At 33.4% G+C, this 8,531-nt stretch overlaps 1 non-coding gene across 1 annotated transcript; it reads left to right on the top strand.

Moving 5' to 3' along the window:
- The first annotated feature begins 5,722 nt into the window (after positions 1–5,722).
- LOC126591663 (small nucleolar RNA R71) lies at positions 5,723–5,827 on the top strand. The gene has a single exon (XR_007612477.1). It is a non-coding gene; the product is annotated as a small nucleolar RNA R71 (small nucleolar RNA).
- The last annotated feature ends 2,704 nt before the right edge of the window (positions 5,828–8,531 follow it).

Genomic DNA, 8,531 nt, shown 5'->3' with positions numbered 1-8,531 from the left:
TGGTTTCTTATTTTTCCAAATTTTCATAAAGAGAAATATTCGTTTTTGAGTTAGGAATCCTATTTAACACATAACATACAGTCAACACAATTTCACCCCACCAATAAGAAGCAAGCTTCAAAACTAAGTAAAGTAGCAACAGTCAGTTCACAAAGAGTTTGATTTTTTCTTTCAGCTTTACCATTCATTTCAGGAGAATAAGGAGCAGTAGTTTCATGAATAATTCCATGAGACTTAAACAAATTAACAAATTCAGTGGCTTCATATTCTTGTCCTTTATCACTACGAAATCTTTTAATCTTACGATTAAATTGATTTACAACTCCAGTCAAGAAAGTTATGAACATGTCAATAACTTCACTTTTATTTTTCATAAGATAGACAAAACAGTAATTTGAACAATCATCAATAAAGGTAATAAAATAACCTTTTTCATTTCTAGTTAACACTCTATCAAATTTGCATATATCGGAATGAATTAAGTCATGTGGTTAAGATTCTCTATTGATAATTTATGCGAAGTTTTAGTGATTTTAGCTTAACTACAATATTCACATTTTTCAAAATCATTCAACGATAAGTTGGGTAAAAAGTCAAAGTTACTCATGTTCTTAACCAAGCGTTTGTTAACATGACAAAGTCTAGTATGCCATGTATTAAAAGAAACAGCATTCTAAAAAGCGGCCTAGGTGCTAGTCGTTTCTCAGCAGCCCCGATTAAGGTAGGATCAGAAGAAAAATCGGCGAAGGAATGAGGTGGAGCCTAGGTGGCCGCCTAGGTGCTCTAGGTGGTGTAGGCGGTCTAAGGCGGAGTCAAGGTGGCTTTTGGTGTGATGCGAATCCCGACTTTAATAAATTAGCCATGGTTGTAGAGCTTGGTTTCGGCAGACTTGCAGGCACACTCACCATCGTAGAGAAGAAGAAAGTGAACAGTTAACCCTTATCTTTTAATTTGACACGGTGTTGTTTTAGTTTTCTTTAAGTTTTGCTTACTCTTTACATATGGCTTAGTAAGTGCGACTCTTTTTGCCCATAAAGAAGCCAAGAACAAAAAAAACACTATGTCACACAATCCTAATAGCACTTTAATTGAAAGAACATGGCACTAATTGACAAAATAAGAAAAAAAAAGAAAAGAAAATGATACTATTATATTTTGTAAGTATAGTTCTTTTTTATTTATTTTTGGTATACACTATCAAATAAAAAACACGCTATATTTAATTTTTATGTATTTTATGTTTCATTACATATAAAATAACATAAGATATATATGTTATATAATGAATTTCTTTAAATTAATAAAATGTAAACTTATAATTTATGTATTCTTTTATTTTACATTTTATTGTTCCAAGACTTCATAATATATATGTCATTCTATTTTCTAGTTTATGATGAAATTATATATATTTTAAGTATAAATAGACACTTATTTATAAGAAATACAATAGATTTACTTAAATCCGTCTAGTCCGCCTAGGCGCCTGCCTAGGCGCTAGGCCAACGCCTAGTATCTTTTAGAACCTTGAAAAGAAGACAACATGTAAGTAGAAGTAGACATCTTATTAGCATCAACATTCAATTTAAACCCCATTTTTAATAAGAGTATACGTATCTGCTTCAATGGTTTAAGTGAATCCAACCTTGTTGAGAAGAAAGTCCGAGACCAAATTCTTCCTTATCGTTGGAGCGTGCATCACATCTTTCAGTATCATGGTTTTTGCAGAGGTAAACTTCAACTCCACCTCTCCAGTACCACCAACATCAGTTGAGTGCAAATCACCCAACAACACCTTCCTTCCCTCAGCCACAGAATAGGTCTTGAAAAGAGAACGATCGTAGTAAACAGGGCTAGAAGCACCAGTGTCCACCCCTCAGATCCATCAACTAAGTTGATTTCTGATATCATTATAATCAGTTGCTCTTTAACAAGATTTTCCCGAGAAGCAAAGTTTTCCTTATAATGCATGGCAGATTGATTTCGTCTTAAAATTGTTGTAAACTGAAATAGAAAGGAACGAAGTTACCCAAAAAATGTAGAAGCCATGAGTGGTGAATAATTATTGGGATGAGACACGGACTAAGTCGCTGTCTTTAAGACATTTCGCGGCTCTACCCAAAGTGTGCAAGCAGTTCACAAATACCATGTCGTCTCCAGGATAAAGCAGCCCATAACCTTCTTCTTCTGATGAAGTTCTTCCTTGCACAAGGGAAGAACCTTCGAACTTACACCTTTTCTATATGTTGATATTAAATCAATATATGCAAAACTTCTATTTTTTTCTTCTTAACCTTTTTGCGATTCTAGGGACTAATACACACACACACACACACACATATACATATATATATATATATATATATATATATATAGGGATATGATCAAGGGACACATATTTTTACACTCTTTTTAAGCCTTTTGATTACATGACATCCAAGGGTTTTTATTTATTCATTAAATGACATGAATGCTTATGTGGATTTTAATTACTATTAAAGATAAAAAAAAACTGAAAAAAAAAACATAAATCTGGAAAATTAAAAATATAATTAAAAAATGAAGATAATTTAACTGAAATTGGTTCTCCCATTCCATTTTGATCAAGACTTGGATTCAAACTTTGAACCCTAATAAAAATATCATGAAACTTCTTCTTTAAATTCATATGCTTGTGCAATTAAACACATGCCTAATTTCATCCTTGTATTGAAGGGTTCTCGCAAACAGACCTAATACTTTGTTCTGATATGTGTAGGAACCCCAGTATGGCTTCGGTGCAGTAATGATAAGAGACATGAACCGCGCGGACATCTCGAAATCTGCTGACCATATAAAGGTAAGAAAAATTCCAGACTCTGTTTGGATCCTGATCTGTATAAATGTTTGTTCTATGTCCCGGCATGTACTCATTTTGGTGTTCTTTGTGCAGGATATGCAGATCAATAATAGATCCGAGTGAAAGAAAAGGAATACACCCGCTTCAGTAAACAAGAACAATAAGAGCGTCCAGGAGGCCTGATTGGTGCATATAGGAGGTAAAATTTGAATCCCTGCAATTGTAATTGTTGAACATCTGGTAATAAAAGTACTCAATTTTGTGGTGTATGGACATGTGATTTAACTGTGCTCTTCATCCATACATTGCAAAACTGAGCTGCAGAAAATAACTCCTCAAAATTTATGCCATGAAAACTGGATTTGCAACAATCACCCCCAAACTTGCATCTGTGAATGACTTTATGTTAATTACTTGAAATTACAGCATAGGATAAATGTGGTTGATGTTAATGTAGACTTGCTGCTGGGTGCATGATTCCAGTATAAGATAAGCTGTCTCTATTTTCCTTTAGTTTCCATGAGTGCAACCTGCAATTAACCAATATATGCGAATATTAAAAACGGAGCTAAAATCAACTGCGTAAATAAAGAAAGCACAATATTTTTGGATTTTTCACGTTTTTATTTTTTTTATTTTTATAATCTGTATTTTTTTTATTAAAACTTAGGTATGTAAATGCATCTAGAGATTTAACTAATAATAAAACAAAAATCAAACGAAAAATAAAATAAGGAAAGAGTTTAGAAAAATTGGGTTGCCTCCCAACAAGCGCTTTATTTTAAGTCTGTAGCTAGACGTTGCAGAAGTCCGGTGGCTAGATCACTAGTTCCTTCAGAGTCAGAGACTTGCTTGCACAAAATTTCCCTATGCATGGTTTAAGTTGATGTTTGGTAACTTTAAATGGGAAATCTTTGCCCTCAGCCGTGATGTCCACATTACCATTTTGAAAAACTTTAGTAACTAGAAAAGGACCTTTTCCATCGAGACTCTTGTTTCCCTGGAGATGATTTGAAATAGGAACTTAACAACCACACTTTTCTACTAGGCTGTATTTTCTTAAAATTTGGGTTGCCTGGCAAATTTTCATGTATTTTCTTAATGTTAATCTGCTGGTCATCATGTAGCACCCTTTGATGTTGCGTTTTAGGACTTATGCAATCACAAATCAAATTTAGAGGCTTTATAGACAGATGGTCAGTTGACAATCTGGTCATAAACTTGACACTAGGTAAACCATTTAATGCATCAACACACATGCATTCTTGCTTATCACCTGAATGTATGTTTGCTTTAAACAACCTAAAAACAACTGTTTGATCCTCGACCTGAAATGTTAGTGTTCCGACTTCAACATCAATAAGAGTCCGGGCTGTTGCTAGGAATGGGCGGCCCAAAATGATGGGTGTTGTCAAATCCTCATCCATGTCCAACACCATAAAATCAGTTGGTAAATACAAATTGTCAACCTTCACAATAACATCTTCAATGATCCCTCTAGGATAGGTAATTGAACGGTCCGCCAATTGAATATGTTGGAGGTTGGCTTCAGCTCTCCTTCACCTAAACGTTTAAAAACAGAATAAGGCATTAAGTTTACACTAGCACCTAAATCAATTAAAGCACTTTTAAAATCAGAATTGCCAATAGTACAAGAGATAGTAAAACTCCCTGGACCTTTTTCTTTGGGGGCAACTTGTGTAATAGAGCTGCGCTACATTGTTATGTAAGAATCACTTTTTCAAAATCAACGAGTTTCTTTTTCTTTGTGCAAACATCCTTAAAAAACTTGGCATAAGATGGAATGTTCTTGATTGTGTCAATTAATGGAAGGTTAATTTGAACTTTAGCCAAAGTCTTCATAAAATCTGTCAACTGTTGATCTTTAGCTTTAGGTTTCAACCTTTCTGGATAAGGCATAGGAGGCACAAAAACATGTTCTGCAGTTTTTGTGGTAGCTTCTGCAGTATTTTCGGATTTATCTAGTGGAATCCCATAATTTGCAGAAATTGCAGAATCTGCAAAAGTATCAGATTTAGTTTGGGGTAGTTCTGCTGCCTGTGAATTTCCAACAGAATTTTCATGTCCGTTGTCATAACTTATGCCAGACCGTAAAGTCCGTATAGCATTGCATTCTTCTCGTCCTCTTGGATTAAGTAGTGTTTGACTAGGAAATGTACCCGAAGTTCTTTCTGAAACCTGTAACGCAATTTGTTCAATTTGTTTTTCCATATTTTTCATTAATGCATGCAGTTTTTAGATTTCTTGACTGGTAGTATTGGCTAATTTTTCAATTGCTATCTCCCAAGTAGCCTTAGGTGTAGCAGGTTGCTGTATCTGTTGTTGAAATTGTGGTTTAGCATGCTGATCTCTATCCCACTTTAAATTAGAATGATCTCTCCAACCCGAGTTGTAAAAATTTGAATAAGGGTCATTTCGGGGATGTTGAAAATTATTAAATGAATTAACCTGCTCCGCTGTAAACTCTGGATAAGCATCTTTATGTGAACAACTCAAAAAATCATGATTTGTCATGCTGCAAATGTTGCAGGCAGCTTGTAAAGGCTGTTGTACAGCAACTTGTGAACCCGAAATTCTTTGTAATAACATGTCAAATTTTGCATCAAATCTTTCAAGCTTTTTCCCCATTTTTTCAATTTGTACCGACACATATGGTGAACCATTAGACATCTAAAAAACGGACTTGGATTGTGGCTGCTCAACTGCCCATTGTTGTGTATCTGTTGCCATTTTTTCAAATAATAAACAAGCCTCTTGTGCATTTTTATCTTTGTATGAACCTCCCCATGAAGCATTGACAATAGTTTTTGTAGTCATATTTAACCCTCTGAAAAATATATGCATTTGATTAGTACTATTAATACTAGAATGTGGATATTTTCTAATCAACTCCTTGAAACGTTCCCATGCCTCATGAAACTCCTCATTTGGTTTTTGGGCAAAAGATAAAATCTGAGTTCTCATGTCAAGAGTCTTTGAAGTTGGATAATACTTGTTTAAAATTTTTTCACTGAGTTGGTTCCAAGTGCTAATGCTTCCAGATGGGAGTGTGAGAAGCCATCTCATTGCTTGATATTTCATAGTGTATGACAATAAACAAAGCTTAATAGATTCAGCTGAAAATCCTCTCACCAAATTATTCTTGCATCCCATTAAAAATTCAGCAATATGCATGTTAGGATCGTCGGTTGATAACCCATGAAATGTAGAAAGAATATTCAACATGTGCTGCTTTATTTCGAATGTAGACCCTTCCTCCACTGCCGGATAAGTAATGCAACTTGGTATGTTAATGGTATGAGCTGTTAAAGAATCACCCAAAGGCTGACCCACCTTTGGAATAACGAATGCCATTTTTTTCTTTACTGTAATACTTGCAAGAATTAAAACGAATGCCATTTTATCCCGTTCACATGAGTAGTAAAGAAAAAAATGGCATTCGTTTTTATAATCATGTGAACGGGATAAAAATTCCTATAATACTTGCAAGAATTACAAGGTTGTTGTAGTATAAACGGATCTCGCAAGGTCGTTCTCCATAGGGATTATTAAATAATTCAAATCAAACCAAATTCCAATTAATTATTGTAAAGTAGAAATTGAGAAGATTGATTTTATAACCTACTTAAATTAAAAATGAATTTAATTAATAAAAGTAAACTAATCTGCAATATTGAAGATGAAAGAAAAGGAAACAGTTTTTGAAAAATCAAATTAAGAAAACACTAGGGTTCCACCATCACCTAGCAATCCTATGAACTTTAACCAATTACTTATGATCTACACGTTAGGTTTTCCTAATTTATATTCTACTTGGAACCTCCAACATAGAACATATATCTAACTTGCAACCTGTCCGGACGTTCGGATCAAATCTGAACATGAAAGACTCATTATGCTTTATGAAAACCCTTTGAAAAACCATGCAATCCTTAAGACGTGGTGTTCATCCTAAGTGAAATTACAATTATTAATCACAAGAAGCCAGCGTCAATTTCAGGGAACCTTCCGACCAAAATTGCATTAAATTACTTTTCTAAAAATTCTAATGGTGATCAGGCATTAAGACAATTAGATAGTTTTTATCCCGGTGATTAACAATTCAAAGTATGCATGCAATCAATCATAAGCAATTAAATAAAAATCACATATTCATGCTAAGGCTCAAGGTTTCTCCCTAACAAAAGAAATTAGTTACGCATATTCATAATTAAAATCATAGAAAATATATTTAGAAAAGGATTGAAATCACCTTCAAGTAGAAAATCTCCAAAACCCTAGCATTTCTCTCTGTCTCCAAAATTGCATAAAATAAAGCGTAGAGAAAAATTGTAGATGGCCAAGCAATCAATCTGCTAAGCCCCCCACACAAACCCTAAAAACAGGTCCTTTATTCCCACTAGGAAACTAAAAATAATAATAAAATAAAATAGGAAACATAATCCTAAATTAAATGGTAAAATTTGCCTAAAATATGAACAGCCACGTTTTGGACCCATAAGCTGATCCAAAACTGGCCCATTATAGCTGGATTTAATGTTTGGAATATTCTAAACAGTTCTCCAGAAGGCTACGAATCCATCCGAGGTCATCTTGGGCTCCAAAAATGCAATTTAAGCCTAGAAACATCATTTTCCAGCACTGCGCATCGCTCCTTTATTTTATTGCCAGAAAATAACTGCTTGGTGGAAAAATCCCAAATTTTGATACGATCAAGCTAAGTGACTCACAAACGTCCTCCAACTAAAATTACTCCAAAATTTGTCCATTTGGTTATGTTTTGCTCCAGAGGAAGTCGAAAGTCCTATATTGAAAATACAATTCAAAGTATCAAAATTCTTCCAAAATATTAACGACAATATACTAAGAATAGGGTAAAATATATAATATAAAATCTACTCATCATCATGCATTGCTTAAGGTTGCCTTCGACATAATAGAAGAAGAAATGGGGCGACCCCTCGAAGCTGTTTTTAGTAAAGTTTTATGATTTTTCATTAGGGTTCAAAGTCTGAATCCAAGTCTTGATCGAAATGGGAATGGGAGAACCAATTTCAGTTAAATTATCTTCCTTTTTTAAATTTTCAAATTTTATTTTATCTTTAATACTAGTTAAAATCCACATAAGCATCCATGTCATTTAATAAATAAGAACCATTAGATGTCATGTAATCAAAAGGCTTAAAAAGAATGTAAAAGTATTTGTCCCTTGATCCTATCCTATATATATATATATATATATATATATATATATATATATATAAAGTGAGAAGGATAAAAAGGTGAAACATTCAAAATACAAAAAATTATCCTTCAAGAATTCTAAAAATTACAATTGAACCATAAGAATTTAAAGTAATTCACCACATTTTAATTTTGGATGAATTTTAAATTTATAAATTTAATTAAAAAAAACTCCCATGTTAGTGGGTCGTTTCATGGTTTTGCTTCATTTTTTTTAATAATTTTTGAATAAAAATATAAAATAGTTATTTAAAAAAATTAAAAGACTTAATCTAATATTAAAAGGTCAATTGCCACACGCATATGCGTGTGTCAAGAAGCTAGCATTTATTACCCATGGTCCATGGGTCCACTATTTAAGATTAATAGAATTATTTTTAAGTAGTGGTCTTGCCCAGGCTAATCTATTGTATCGTCTTAAACTTTT

The sequence above is a fragment of the Malus sylvestris genome, chromosome 11, assembly GCF_916048215.2.
Source record: "Malus sylvestris chromosome 11, drMalSylv7.2, whole genome shotgun sequence".
Lineage (NCBI taxonomy): Eukaryota > Viridiplantae > Streptophyta > Magnoliopsida > Rosales > Rosaceae > Malus > Malus sylvestris.
Note: the sequence above shows the minus strand (reverse complement) of the source record. Positions and strands in the feature narration are given on the sequence as shown.